Source organism: Lithobates pipiens, unplaced genomic scaffold (assembly GCF_037356315.1).
Source record: "Lithobates pipiens isolate NorthernLeopardFrog02 unplaced genomic scaffold, aLitPip1_a1.2 Scaffold_8, whole genome shotgun sequence".
NCBI lineage: Eukaryota > Metazoa > Chordata > Amphibia > Anura > Ranidae > Lithobates > Lithobates pipiens.
The window spans coordinates 493083283-493098816 of NW_027507903.1; positions in this window are offsets into that span (position 1 = coordinate 493083283).

Sequence of the window (15534 nt, forward strand, 5' to 3'; positions counted from 1 at the left end):
TATCATTCTTATGTATGTATGGAATAGCACTGAAAGTGGATGATGTTTTTTGAACTTTTTTCTGCCATTTAGGCTACTTTCACACTGAGAAAAATTGGGTGGAAAACAACTATAGAAGTGAGCAGCCAACACAACAATCAGACAAATTGTAAAGTAAGAAATAAATCAAAAGTGTGGCGCTTAGTGATGTATATATTACACAAAAACCTAACCAGAATGGTAATCTGGAGGCAAATTACACAACATATACCGTATATATCGTTACACAACAATGAAGGTTTCCATCTGATAGCATTTTCTACTTTGATGGTTGGTGATTAGCAGCTCGGGTCATCCACTGACCTCCTGGGATCGAGATCTACATTTTTTTTTTTTTATCATTAAAGAGTTTATTGAAGCAAAAGACAATACATTAAGAGAAAGAAACACAATGTGATCCATTTTTGTACAGTCATATTCAAATGAAAGTTATCCACGCAACCACAAATAAATAACATTATGAGCAAGAGCAAAGAGTGACAAAATATGGTTGGATGTCAACTTAACAAAATATTTTTCCCTCAAGTTGCTAAACCAATATCCCATAACAATACAACTGAATAGGATTAAAAAACGGAATTTGAGTACCTCAAGTGAGATTAACCAAATTACTGGTCCCTATTGTGTTGGATAGGAACTAGGAGTATAAGAGGGCCTCAAGAGAGATTTGTAGAGAGAAGTAGATATAAAGGGTGAAGGGGGGGTTGGGACCATAGGGAGGGTGAGAGAAATTGGGGAGAGCAGATAAGGCGATGGGGGGGGGGGGGAGGGAGAGTAGAAAGGAAAAGAGAGGATAAGGGTCAATCCACTTAACCAAAGGCTTTGCTACCATGCGACTTCCAGTAATGTGGGGGGGGGGGGGGCGTTGGACTGGCATACAGCTCAGACTCAGCCCGTAACAATATCTGAGAAGGCCTCGGAGTGTTTGAAAATAATCCATGGTTGCCAAGTTCCCAAGAAACACTCCACCTTTTCATTAGCTTGTGCCCTTGTGTTTTCCATTTCGTAAATTTCAGCGACTCTATAGAGCCAGTCCCTTGTGGACGGGACCAATGAGGACTTCCAGTGGACTGGAATCAATGACTTGGCTGCACCTAGTAAGTGTATGGTGAGAGAGTGCTTGTATTTTTTCAAGGACCAGTTGGATATGTGCAGTAAGCAGCCAGCGGCATCCAAGGTCAAAGTGGTTTCTGTTATGGTTTTGATGAGCTTCTTTCCCCAGTCCCAAAAGGGAGTAATCAGTGGACAACACCACCAAATGTGCAATAAAGAACCCACATCTCCCTGACACCTCCAACACAGATCGGAGACCTGCGGACTCCATTTGTGTAGTTTTTGGGGCATTAGATACCATTGTGTCAGCAGTTTATAAGCCGATTCTTGAAACTTGGTGCTAATTGAGCACTTATGAGCTAAAACACAAGCATTCCTCCATTGTTTTATGCTGATTTTTACCTGTAAATCCTCTGACCACCGCCTCCTGAGTCCGTCATCTGTTGATTGTTTAGCCTCCTGCAACCACTCGTAAGCTATTGAGGTAGCCCTAGTTATTTGTGTACCAGAAAGACACACCGACTCGAAGCCTGTCAAGGGTCTAGAAAATTTACCCAACTTCCCGTGCTTCTGGAGGTAGCTCCGCAATTGAGCTAGGTCCAGAATGTCAACTCAGGCAACCCAATATCCCTTTTCAGCTCGGGGAGGTCTTTCAACTTGGCGTGTGTATAACAGTCCCTGGCTAGTAAGGGTCTGTCCCCGTTAGTAGTCCTAAGCTGTGTGTTTCCAAGCCCCGGTATAAAGTCTGGGTTGCCCTGTAGTGGGGTCAGGGGTCCTCTGTCTGACGTAATTTCAGTCTTTTTGGGAAGGCCTTGTATCAGTTTAAGCATCGTCCCTGTCAGGGGGTGACGCTTCAGATCATCTGGATATGCCGCCCAGGGCACCCAGGGGGCAAAAGTCAATGGGATTGAGTTGACCGACGTTTCCAAAGCAACCCAGTCTTTAGTATCACCGTGGTAATGCCAGTCTATGATCCTCACCATGTGGGAAGCTACGTAATAATTATGAAAATCTGGTATTCCCATTCCCCCAAGCTCCTTTGACCTAATTAAAGATTCGTACTTAATTCTTGGTTTTTTATTTGCCCAAATGAACTTCATGATCATTGAACGAAGGGCATGAAACATTCGTTGCGGAATCTTAATGAGGAGTGTGCGGATTAAGTAAAGAAGCCTGGGGAGAACGGTCATTTTAAAGATCGCTGCATGACTGAACCATGAAACGTTTCCCGTATGACATTTTTTAAGGTCTTGTTCGATGGACTTGAGTATTGGCGCAAAGTTTTGCTCGTAGACATGTGAGACAATTTAATTCCCAAGTCATTTAGGGAATAGGGTTCCCATCTGAAGGGGGAGTTGGCTTTCGTCAGACTAAGTGTTTGGGTCGATAATTTCATATTCATAGCCTCGGATTTCGTATAATTTATTTTTAGGTTGGATATGTACCCGTATTGTTTAAAAGCTTTTGTCAGGTTAGGGAGAGAAGTATGTGGGGAGGTCAGGAAAAAAAAAAAAGCAAGTCGTCTGCATAGGCTGCGACCTTGAACTCCCTGTCCGCCACCCTGAAACCACCTATGGAAGGATCTGAATTGATCATCCCCCCTGCCTCGTGCCATTAGTAATGCGGACCCTCTCGGAAAGTGTGCCATTTATTTTCAGTTTTGCTGTGGGACTCTGGTAAAGAGCCGAGATCCATGCCAGCATATTTGGGCCCAGGCCCACATGCCTGCACGCGGCCAGCATGTAATCCCATGCCACCCTGTCAAAGGCCTTCTCCGCATCCGTGGACAGGAGAAGGCCTTCGACAGCGCCCCGTTCCGCCGTGTGAATCAACAGCAAGGACTTGATAACGTTCTCCTTGGCTTCCCGCCCAGGCATAAAGCTCACCTGTTCCGGGCCTATCAATTTAGCCAAGAATGGTTTCAGTCTGCCCGCCAGTATCTTAGCGAAGATTTTCAAATCTAGGTTTAAAAGCGAAATTGGCCGGTAACTCACACACACCGAGGGGTTCTTCCCTTGTTTCGGGAAGACTGTTATGAAGGCCGCAAGCCATTCTGGCGACGTTTCTTTGGACTGGGGCAAGGAATTCAAGGCCCTCCCCAGGGGACATTCTAAAAGGTCAATAAAGGTCTTGAAATAGATCGCAGTATAACCATCCGGTCCCGGGCTTATGCCCAATTTCAATGAGTTGATGGCCTGTCTAATTTCCTGCGCTCCTATTAGTTGTTCTAAGGAATTGGCTTCTAAATTGTCAAGGGAGGGGAGACCACTCTTGTTAAGAAAGTCTTGATGATCTGGGCTCTGTCACCCACCATTTCAGGTTGTCTATGTTGCTGTGGGAGGTTATAAAGGTTGGAATAATAGGTATGAAAATGGCCTGCTATGGCTTCTGTGGTGATGTCTATTGAGCCGTTTGTCTGTTTGATGCCTAGTATGGTGTTGCTATGGGTCTGCTCTTTGAGAGCTCTGGCTAGAGTCCTGCCTGTCTTGTTCTCTGACTCGTAATAAATTCTTTTTCTAAAGAATAAGAAGCGTTTGGACTTCGTTTCAAAAATCTGTTGAAGTGTTTTCCTCAGATCCAGCAATTCTTTTGCTGAGTCTATTGAAAGAGACTGTTTGTGAAGTGTCTCTAGTTTGTTAATGCGGTCTGTCAGTGCTTGTATTTCTTGTCTCTCCTGCCTTTTACGGTGGGCCCCCATTTTCATCAACTCGCCTCTCAACGTACATTTATGAGCCTCCCAAATAACCAGGGGATCTACATCTGGAGTGTTGTTGCGCGCAAAGAAGTCTGCGATACATTCTTTTAATTTAGGCAGTAGCATCTGGTCAGTTAGTAAGGAGGAATTCAATCTCCAGGATTGGGCCTTTGGGGGTGATCTGGTCACGTTCAAGGTAAGAGCGATGGGCGCGTGGTCCGAAATTGTTTGCAGTCCTATGCGGGCATCTGTTAGTTTGGCTAGGTCATTCCAGGATACAAAAAGGTAGTCTGGTCTAATGTGTTTTCTGTGTGGAGCGGAATAGAATGTATAGTCGCGACCGTTTGGGTTACGGAATCTCCAGGCGTCTACCAGTTGCAGGGATTGTAGGAGTTTTTTAATATGTTTAAGGGTTTTATACCGTATGCTGGTTTTGCCCGTGGAGGTGTCCAGTAGGGGATTCAAAGGTATGTTGAAATCCCCGCCCAGGACCAGGCAGCCTGTTGAAAAACCTAGTAATTGATGGACTAAGTGCTTACTAAATGTTAAGTGAGCCTTATTTGGGAAATATGCATGCCCTTCTTGATTTCTCTCAATAGCGTGGTGCGTTTTTCTGGGATATTCAGTCCCCTTACATTGTGTGAGATCACAGTGGGTTCGCTGCCCATGGAGGCGTAGGCCATGATGCGTGCTCAGGAGGCTCGAGGTCCCCGAGGACTCTGTATGAGGAAAGAAGAGTGGATATACCAGAGGATAATGATTAAAGTGTGAACAAAACAGTAGACAATCTGAAGCAATATAACCAAGAGGTTGACCCAAAATCCCTAAGGAATTAGAGAGTTGAAACTGGGTTATAGAGATGAAAAGTATTATCACTAGATAGAGCCCTATCTAGTAGTAATGTGTTGGCCCTGGAAGAACCAGAGCACCTTGTGGGGGGAAAGGGAGACGGCAACTCTGTAAGTGTATTAAGACTAATACTAAGTCCTATGCACTGTAAATAAGTCTGTTGCTATTGAAAGACATCTCCACTTGACACACGGCCCAAATATAGAATTCTTATTAGACATGTGCATTAATGAACCCTAAGAGAGCGGGATCCCACGCTCCACACCTGTGAGACGCCGGATCCCAGCCTCCACCTGATTTGTGGAACATATGTAACACTGCTAACAAATTAAACATAGTAAACATATTAAACCCTGCAGTAGCCACCACCTTCCAAGCGTCATGGCGGCACCACATCCTCCCGAACACCCCAGGCACCAATAGATGCCTGTCCGACCACATTCCAAATAAACTGCTGAGTGTTTAAAGGCTGAGCAGTAGCCCGAGTCAGTATAGCGCACTCATGATGTCGTCTCTGAAATGTATGTGGTAACCCCCTGTGCGATGAACCGTCTCACTCCCATGGGATCCTTCCAGAATGCCGGATTGGGGTGTAGAGTAGTAACTCCATGTGCAGATGGGTAGGAGCAGATTACCCTGGTGTGTGAAAGCGAAGCCGACAGGAGCCATCCGTGGGGATACGGTGGTAGGCTGGGTAACCTCTGGAGAGAGGTAAAAGGGAGTAAAGGCTGCACGTCACCGCTGTGGGACAGTCCGGTCAATAATGAAGAGGGCACCAACAGTGCCAGATAGCGGTGACCCGTCAACGCTTCCATGCTTGTTAAAAGTTTCAGATGCTGGAGGCGGTGTTGCTGGGTGCCCGACAAACTTTAGTCACCTGACCGATCCCTCTCTGGAGTACCTCTCTGATTTGGTGTGCCAGCATTTGAGCCTCCAGCTTTGCCATATTTCAGTTTCTTGTTGCTGGGCTTCTCCGGGGTAGAGAATGGTGAGCGAGCTTGGCTTTTAGGGGGTAGGGTAAGCTCTGCATACTAGTCCGGTAACTCCACAAGATCTAGACCTAAATTTGCGCAAAAGTCAGGTAGATCTATTGGGGAGCGCAGGACATGTTGGCCGGCCATTAGCTGACACAATAAGTGCAAAGGGAAAACGCCACGTGTATTTTAAGTCCTTTTCTCTCAGCTGCTCAAGTAGTGGACGTAAGGCTCTGCGATTTCTGAGAGTGATCTGCGACAAGTCCTGGAATAACATGATGGTCTCACCATTAAAGACAATCCTGTCATTTCTCCGTGCCCTGCGCATTATATCCTCCTTTAGGTGAAAGTTTTGAAGACAACAAATCACACCCCTGGACAGTGCATTGTCCAAACCCCTTGGTCTGAGGGCCCTATGCGCCCGGACAAACTCTATCTCCATATCCTCTTGTCTGTCTAGGAGGCTATTGAACACTCCCTGTAACGTGGGGGCTATATGGTCAGCATCCACAGATTTGGGTATACCCCGCACCCTGATGTTGTTCCTTCTGCCTCTGTTGTCAAGATCTTCCAAGTGCCTGTTCATTTCAATAAAATGCTGTGCATGTGCAACTGCAACTTTATTCAATCTATGAAGGGCCTTGTCCCTCTGCCTGCCTGCATGCTCGGTGGCTGCCAGCTTCTCAGTAAGAACCACCAGGTTAGTTTTTAGGTCAGTGATTGCAGCTGAGAAGGTAGATTTAATGTCCGCTGTGAAGCAGGACATATCTGCTTATGTCAGGGTTTTTTTTTACTTAGTTTTCCCCCTACCTGGGGCCTCCGTGGCTGAGTCCGAGTCTCCACTGTGTTCCACCTCATGGCGGGGTGTCGGCACCATCTTGGATTCGGCCGCGCTTCTCCTGATGGCCGAGCTATGTTTAAACAGCTCCTAGATGTTTCTCGCTGCTGCGGAGGGCTGGCCACGTCGGGGGCGAGAGGGTGCTGCACTGCAGTGTTTTGCCCAGCACTGATGGCTGTGCGGTGGGTTTTCAGGCCGTTGGGCCACGTGTCTGTTGGAGCTCACCTAGTGTGCTGCCATCTGTGCCGCACGCCAAGCCACGCCCCCGAGATCTACATTTATACCCATTTGCTTAAACATCCTTATTGACCGGATCCCGGTGAAAGCTTGTTTCTTTGACTCACCGCTATATGGCCTGTGAGTCCATCAATTTTGGTAAGGGTATTTTATCTTTCTCTCTATCCTTTGAAGTTGACCAGAATTGTTTGAGAGCCTACTTCCAACACTGAATACACCACCAGTCAACTCCATATAAACGCAGAATGTACATCAACCAGTTAAAATTATTTACATGAGCGTTTGCTATACACCTATATGGACTTGTATTTGTTCCTCTTCAGGGATGCTATACATTTCTGCCTTTGATAATCTATTTTAGACTTATAGATCTATTTATTAGTAGGCGGTATTTGTGTGGGATCATACTCACCTATATGCGCCCAGTACCTATTATTAATTTCACCGTTTTGAATTTATTGCACTCAGGTTTGCACACATTTCAAAACTGTTATTAGTATTTACTTATTAGTATATGGTTCACTGTGCAGTTATATGCTCTGAGATTGTAATGTCTCTATTACCTATATTATCACAGTATGCTTCAGTGATCGCATGCCACTTCATGTGACCATTTACTGCACAGTCTATATATTTATATCACTTGAGTTCCGTTCGAAATATCAGCACTACTGTGGGTACTTCAGTCTGCATCTCAGTCTTAATTTTTCACATAAATAGTTAATCGGTTGTTGAAATACACAGGCTTTTTTAATTTTGATTATATGTGTTCCTAGATCACGTTTATGGACACTTTTTTTATTGCTTTAGCTGATTTTTTATACTGTGATTAATACATTTTGGATCTTGGGTGCTAAATTAAGTGGTTTATAGCACAATTTGCCTCCAGATTTCCATTCTGGTTAGGTTTTTGTGTAATATATACATCACTAAGCGCCACACTTTTGATTTATTACTAAGTTTCACACTAAAGCATTTAAAAAAGCCTATTTAACACCTAGCGCTATTGCTTTGTTTTAGACACATTTCTACAACGTTGGCGCTAAACGTGCAAGCATTTTTCAGGGGTGGATGCGGATGATGTCCCATGTCCCGCCGCTGATGCACACTGCGCATGCATCAAACTCTGCTCTCAATGCGTCATGGTGCTGGGACGTGACCATCTCTCTTCTGCATGCAACACACACACGGGAACATTTGGGAGGGACAACTTGGTGGATTCAGAGGATTACAGACAGCCCCGCACTGGTGGAGCTCATAGGAGGCATAAAGGAACCCCCAGGAGCAAGGGTGAAATGGTGGAGATGGTGCGCATCCTAGAGAAGCACGACTGCAAGCTGCGCGATTACGAAAGGCCCATCAGCCGAAAGGACATCATTTTGAAGAAGGTCATCACTGTTTTGCAGTGCAAATTTTTGGTGGAACGATCAAAGGACCAAATCCGAAAACTATGGTCTGATCTCAAACACCCAGAACAAGACCAGATGGAGTACATACATCAGATCATAAAAAAAGTAAGCAATATTTGGAGCTAAACTATATGTATATGTGTAAATTAGCTGTCTGTATTTGTTCTTTCTCCAAGTAGCTCTATAGAATTCTATATAAGTTTTTCTAAAATCTTTGTATGACTTCGGATTCCAAAGATGAAGGTAAATATAAACCATATATGAACATTCTTATTTGGTCATGTTTTGGCCATTCCTTTTTTTTTTGGAACTTATTGTTTTTTCTTCTTTCAAAAAAGGACGCTCCAGCCAAGCCACCACAAGGGACAGAGGAAGGCTACCCTCGCTTGGGCCCCAACAGGGGAGGCAACAAGGCCACCCCCCCTCTCTGTAAGTGCCAACTTCAAACACACTCATTTAGCCACTGACAGGGGTGTTTCTTGGTGGGCCAAAGGCCATGGGCTTAGAGCAGAACTTAAGGGGTAAAGAACACTTTCTGGTTGCTACCTGACTCATCAGTGCACATTAATGCAGCCTTGCCAGTGTAGACATGGGTAGAGGAGAGGCCCCGGGGCTCCCAGTCACAAAGTCATGCCTGCTAGGATGGTCATCATATATCCCGTATCCCATAGGAGACACGGGGGGTGGGGGGCAATTGTGGGACTTTTTCAATGTTGGCACTTGTCAAGTGTTTGCCCTCTGGAAAATGCCATCACCTTCCCTTTTCTATGCATTTTTCACAGAAAAACACAGAGTGCAGCATGGTGGAGTCCACTAGTCAGGAGCAAACATTGACATCGGACCAAGTGCAAGGTTGGTCAACTAATGTAGCAAAATGGATGCTAGAACCCGAGATTTGGGTGGCTTAATGAATGGTGTATTGTTTATTTTTAGAGGAAAGTGAGTGTGGTCAGCTCAGGATGTTTCTTCGGAGCCATGGGATCTAACTCCTGGATCCAGCACAGACATTGCCATTGTGAACATCAAATCCCCTGACACGAGTCACAATGAGGGCCAAAGCGAACCAGAAGAGGAAGAAAGTATTCAAGACTCTCTTGTTTGCACAAGTAAGCATTCTTGGAATCTTGCTTCAAAAGTGTATATATGTCAAGTGTTTAAATGTCCAAACCAAACACCCACTCCACACATTAGCAAAGTATGTAGTGCTTTAACATTTGCATGGAGAAGGAAGAGGTGGTTGGAGCTGGCAGTTTTGCTAGGTACCCGAGTTTGGGAGACCCAGGCACCAGGGCCAAGATTACAGAGTAGTTGCAGTGTGTACATTTCTAGTAGTGTAGGTGTCTGAAGGGCAAGGAGGTTGCAAGCAACAATAGACTGGGTAGGTAAGCATTGCCTGAATTTGACTAGTAACTTAACCATAACTCACTATGTAGGGCTTCAGCCACTTGACCATTGTTCCCTTAATACTTAATTATTTTTACTCTTCTTACTAGGTCACGAACTTCTACAATGTACTATTGCCAGAATGGGTGCAGATTAGGGATGAGCTTCGTGTTCGAGTCGAACGTACGTTCGACTCGAACATTGGCTGTTCGTGCGTTCGACGAATTCCGAACGTTTTGGCCGTTCGCGGCAAAATTCGAGTGATGCGCGCGCGGACCACAATGCACTGCGTTGGCGCAGTGCATTGCTGCCCGATGATTGGCCAAGCATGCACTGTGACCCCGCATGCTTGGCTAATCGCAGCGCCGGCAGCGAGGAGAGCCATGATTGGCCACAGGCATCCTGCCTGTGGCCAATCATAGCTCAGGCTGTGTAGTGCACGCCCCACACTATATAAGGCCGCCTTTAAGGCGGCCTCCTGTAGTGTGTTACTTTGCATCTGAAGCAGTGGGTGTTCTGTGTACCTTCAACACAGTACACACCAATCGTTTTTGGCTGATTTCCTATCTTGCTGCTGTGTAGTGGTTGTTGTCTGTGCCCTGACTGCAGTATACACCACTATATTCACCTCACCTATATAGCTAGTGATCTAGCTTTAACCACTTAACAACTGCCCATTGCCGATTAACGGCTTCAGGGCGGTTGTTTAACTCAGAGAGGCCGTTAATTAACGGCCTCCCAGAATTCTGCTCTCGCGTGCCCCGAGGTGTGCGCACTCGAGAGCATCCGTGATCGCCGGGTCCATAGGACCCGGCGCATCACGGTAAACGGCCGCTCATAGCGGCCGTTTACCACGTGATTGCTCCGTCAAATGACGGAGTGATCACTTGGAAACAAACCGGCGTCATGTTATGACGCCTGTTCCTCCCTCCCCTTTCTGTACCGATCGGTACAGCGGAGGGGAAGAGATCGGTGTCAGCAGCGATGTGGGCTGCATCTGCAGTGCCCACATCGCTGCTCACCGAATTTAACCCCTCAATTCCCTGCCAATACTCTGCAATACCAGTGCATACTCTGCAGTACCCTGCCATTACTCTGCAGTACCCCGCCATTACTCTGCAGTACCCCGCCATTACTCTGCAGTGCAGTACCCCGCCATTACTCTGCAGTGCAGTACCCTGCCATTACTCTGCAGTACCCGGCCATTACTCTGCAGTACCCCGCCATTACTAATGATTTTTTAAGTAGCGACGTTTGGCGCCATTCCACGGGCATGTGCAATTTTGAAGAGTGACATGTTTGATATCTATTTACTCAGCATAACTTCATCTTTCACTTTATGCAAACATTGGGCTAACAAGTGGTTAATAATAGAGCTTGCAGTCAGTAGTGTTAGGAGATAGTGCGTGCTGTCTGCGTGCTCTGTACCCAGTACATACCGCTATAATATAGGGCAGGCCCCTACTTTCAAACATCCAACTTACAAACATCTCCTACTTGCAAACGCAAGGAGACAGCAGCAAGTGAGATGAAAAAAGATGGACGACAAAACAAATTATACAGGGGTGATAACCCTTCCCTATGTTTTCCAAAAAGCTTAAAGAAAGTTTTTTTGACTGGAGCTACACTTTAAAAATGTACCGGTTGAAAATGACAAACAGATTCAACTTAACACAACAAACCTACACAGTCCCTGTCTTGTTTGCACCGCCTGTATACTGCTGTTCTGAGTATATAGGGCCTGGGGGCCACACGCATTTCCTTTTTTTAATATGGGTACGGGGTTCCCCTTAATATGTGTACAAGACCCAAATAGGCTGGTAATGGGCAGGGAGGGCTACCCATGCCATTTTTCTGAATGATTTTCAACCATATTGCAGGAACCAGATATAACATTAAAACCGCAAGCAGTTTTAAATGGTGTTATTTCCGTTTAATGTCATTTTGTGCAGGGACTGTTCTAAACACGGGAAACACGTGGCACTTCACAGGCATACTACAGACACCCCCCAGGCACCATATTTAAAGGAATATTTCACTTTTTTTTTTCACTTTAATCGTCATTAAAATCAGTGCTCCCGCCAAAACGGTAGTTTTTAAAACTTTTTTTTGCAGTGACCCATGTCCCCTGAGGCAGGAGGCAGGTCGCCAAACCCTTTTTAGGACACTATCTTGCATATTAGCCGTTAAAATTAGCACTTTCCAATTCGAACGTTCGAGTCCCATAGACTTCAATGGGGTTCTAACGTTCGTACCGAACGCGGGGGTCGTTCGCAAGTTCTGGTGCGAACCGAACCGGGGGGTGTTCGGCTCATCCCTAGTGCAGATATGTTGCATTTTTTTTTTTTTTGGTAATTTCTTTATTTTCCAAAGAAAGTTACAAACAGGCAGAAAGTGATGTTAAAAATATCACAGTAAACTACAGAGGGTCTCAAAGGCCAAGTCAGGGAACAACAGGCCCAGCGTTGAACAGAATAGGTGGTCATAAAAACTATTACGGTTGTGAAGATTAGGGATGAGCCGAACACCCCCCTGTTCGGTTCGCACCAGAACCTGCGAACAGACCTAAACTTCGTGTGAATTTTAGAACCCTATTAAAGTCCATGGGACTCGAACGGTCACAATCTAAAGTGCTCATTTTAAAGGGTAATATGCAAGTTACTGTCCTAAAAAGTGTTTGGGGACCTGGGTCCTGCCCCAGGGGACATGGATCAATGCAAAAAAAAGTTTTAAAAACTGCCGTTTTTTCAGGAGCAGTGATTTTAATAATGATTAAAGTGAAACAATAAAAGTGCAATATTCTTTTAAATTTCATAGCTGGGGGGTATCTATAGTATGCCTGTGAAGGGGCGCATGTTTCTGGTGCTTAGAACTGTCCCTGCACAAAGTGTCATTTGTGCAGGAAAAAAAGTCTTTTAAAATCACTTGCGGCTAAATTGTCGGCTCCCCCCGTAATACAGAGAACACTCAATGAGTGTTCTCTGTATTAGCCGACAATTCATTCATTCATTCATTCATTCATTGATAAAAAAAAAAAAGCGTGGGGGTTCTCCTAAATTCAATTACCAGGCCCTTCAGGTCTGACATGGATATTAAGGGGAACCCCGTGTCAAATTAAAAAAAAAATTGACGTAGGGGTCCCCCTAAATATCCATACCAGACCCTTCAGGTCTGATATGGATATTATGGGGAACCCCGCATCAAATTGAAAAAAAAATTTGACGTGGGGGGTCCCCCTAAAAATCCATACCAGCCCCCTTATCTGAGCATGCAACCTGGCAGGCCGCAGGAAAAGAGGGGGGGACGAGAGAGTGGCCCTCCCTCCCTCCTGAACCATACCAGGCCACATACCTTCAACATTGGGAGGATGCTTTGGGGGTCTGTGACCCCTCAAAGCACCTTGTCCCCATGTTGATGAGGACAAGGGCCTCATCCTCACAACCCTGGCTGGTGGTTGTGAGGGTCTGCGGGCGGGGGGCTTATCAGAATCTGGAAGCCCCCTTTAACAAGGGGACCCCCAGATCCCGCCCCCCTATTTGAAATGGTAAGGGCCTACCATTTCACAAAGAAAGTGTAAAAATAGTTAAATAAGACAAACACACTTTTGAAAAATTCCTTTATTAAAAATAAAAAAAATAAAAAATGATTCCAGCGGTGCTAATCCAGCGACGGATCTCTGGGGTCCAGCGATGGATGATCATATCCAGCTACAGGGGATCTCTCAGTCCAACGCTGTCCATACATCCGTCTTCTATCTCCAGTGCAGAGACACTGCGGAGATCCCAGCGCTGACGTTTCTTATATTAGGAGGGTGGGACCACCCGTCACCTAACCCCGCCCCTCTGACGCTGGAGAGGGAAGCCAGGGGTTCCCCAGTGACGTGTGGGTGACCCCGCCCCCTCTGATGTAACGCAGGTTTCCGTTACATCAGAGGGGGCGGGTCACCCATACATCACTGGGGAAGCCCTGGCTCCCTTCACCAGCGTCAGAGGGGGCGGGTGGCCCCGCCCTCCCAATATAAGAAACGTCAGCGCTGGGATCTCCGCAGTGTCTCCGCACTGGAGACAGAAGACGGATGTATGGACAGCGCTGGACTGAGAGATCCCCCGTCGCTGGATATGATCGTCCATCGCTGGACTCCGGAGATTTGTCGCTGGATAGCAAGAGTGAATTAGCACAATTTTTTTTTTTTTAATAAAGGAATTTTTCAAAAGTGTGTTTGTCTTATTTAACCATTTTTACACTCTCTTTGTGAAATGGTAGGGGTACTTTTGTACCCCCTTACCATTTCAAACAGGGAGGGGCTGTGAGGATGAGGCCCTTGTCCTCATCAACATGGGGACAAGGTGCTTTGAGGGGTCACAGACCCCCAAAGCATCCTCCCAATGTTGAGCGTATGTTGCCTGGTACGGTTCAGGAGGGAGGGGGGGCCGCTCTCTCGTCCCCCCTCTTTTCCTGCGGCCTGCCAGGTTGCATGCTCGGATAAAGGGTCTGGTATGGATTTTTAGGGGGACCCCCACATCAATTTTTTTTTAAATTTGATGCAGAGTTCCCCTTAATATCCATATCAGACCTGAAGGGTCTGGTATTGATATTTAGGGGGACCCCCACGTCAATTTTTTTTTTTAATTTGACACGGGGTTCCCCTTAATACCCATGTCAGACCTGAAGGGCCTGGTAATTGAATTTAGGGGAACCCCCACGCTTTCTTATTTTTTTTTTTATCAATGAATGAATGAATTGTCGGCTAATACAGAGAACACTCATTGAGTGTTCTCTGTATTACGGGGAGCCGACAATTTAGCCGCAAGTGATTTTAAAATACTTTTTTTCCTGCACAAATGAGACTTTGTGCAGGGACAGTTCTAGGCACCAGAAACATGCACCCCTTCACAGGCATACTATAGATACCCCCCAGCTACGAAATTTAAAGGAATATTACACTTTTATTGTTTCACTTTAATCATTATTAAAATCACTGCTCCTGAAAAAACGGACGTTTTTAAAACTTTTTTTTGCATTGATCCATGTCCCCTGGGGCAGGACCCAGGTCCCCAAACACTTTTTAGGACAGTAACTTGCATATTACCCTTTAAAATTAGCACTTTAGATTTCTCCCATAGACTTGTATAGGGTGTTCCGGCTTTTCGAATTTGCTGCGAACAGCCCAAATTGTTCACTGTTCGCTGAACAGGCGAACAGGCAATGTTCGAGTAGAACATGAGTTCGACTCGAATTCGAAGCTCATCCCTAGTGAAGATAGTGCTCAGTATGTCACGCTGAGATGCCCAACATGCATTTATATAAAGGACCAAAACATATATACTTTGATGCATGAAAGAGTAAAATAAAATATAATAAAGTGTAGTAAGTTAGATTGGAACTTTTTTATTAACTTAGCAGGAAATGGTACCTCTCTAAGGCCTGCCTAGTCCAGAGATGGGGCAATATAAAAATTGGAATGTAGGCAGGGATATACACCATATCTGAGAAGCATATCCCATCACAGTCCAGGAGACAGAGGAGGGGGAGCAGCCAGAGGGGGAAAGGATGTTGGGATTAGATGTCCCCAGATCAAGAAAAGCGGGGTGTAGGGGGAGGAAAGGGAGGGATGCAGAGAGGGCCCCTCGCCCAGGGAGTAGAGTTGAATGCACAGTTGGGAATTCAGCTTGCCTTTTCCTCTGCGTATCACCCGCAATCTAATGGGGCCACAGAACATTCCGATCCGTCCTTGGAGCAAATTCTACATTGCTATATTTCTGACCATCATAACAACTGGTCAGACCTATTACTGTAGGTAGAGTTTGCTCACAATAGTGCCTTGAATTCCCGATTGTCCCCGTTTATGGCGAACTATGGTTTCCAACCTTCCATGTTGCCTGACTCATTTGTTCCACAGAGTATCCCTGAATTAGAAGAGCATCTCCATTGTCTTCGTTCCACTTGGGCACAAATCCAGGAGGCTTTGCAACATGCTAATGATAGGTACAGACTCCATGCTGATTGCAGACATCTGCCTGCGCCTTCCTACCAGGTTGAGGACTGGGTCTGGCTGTC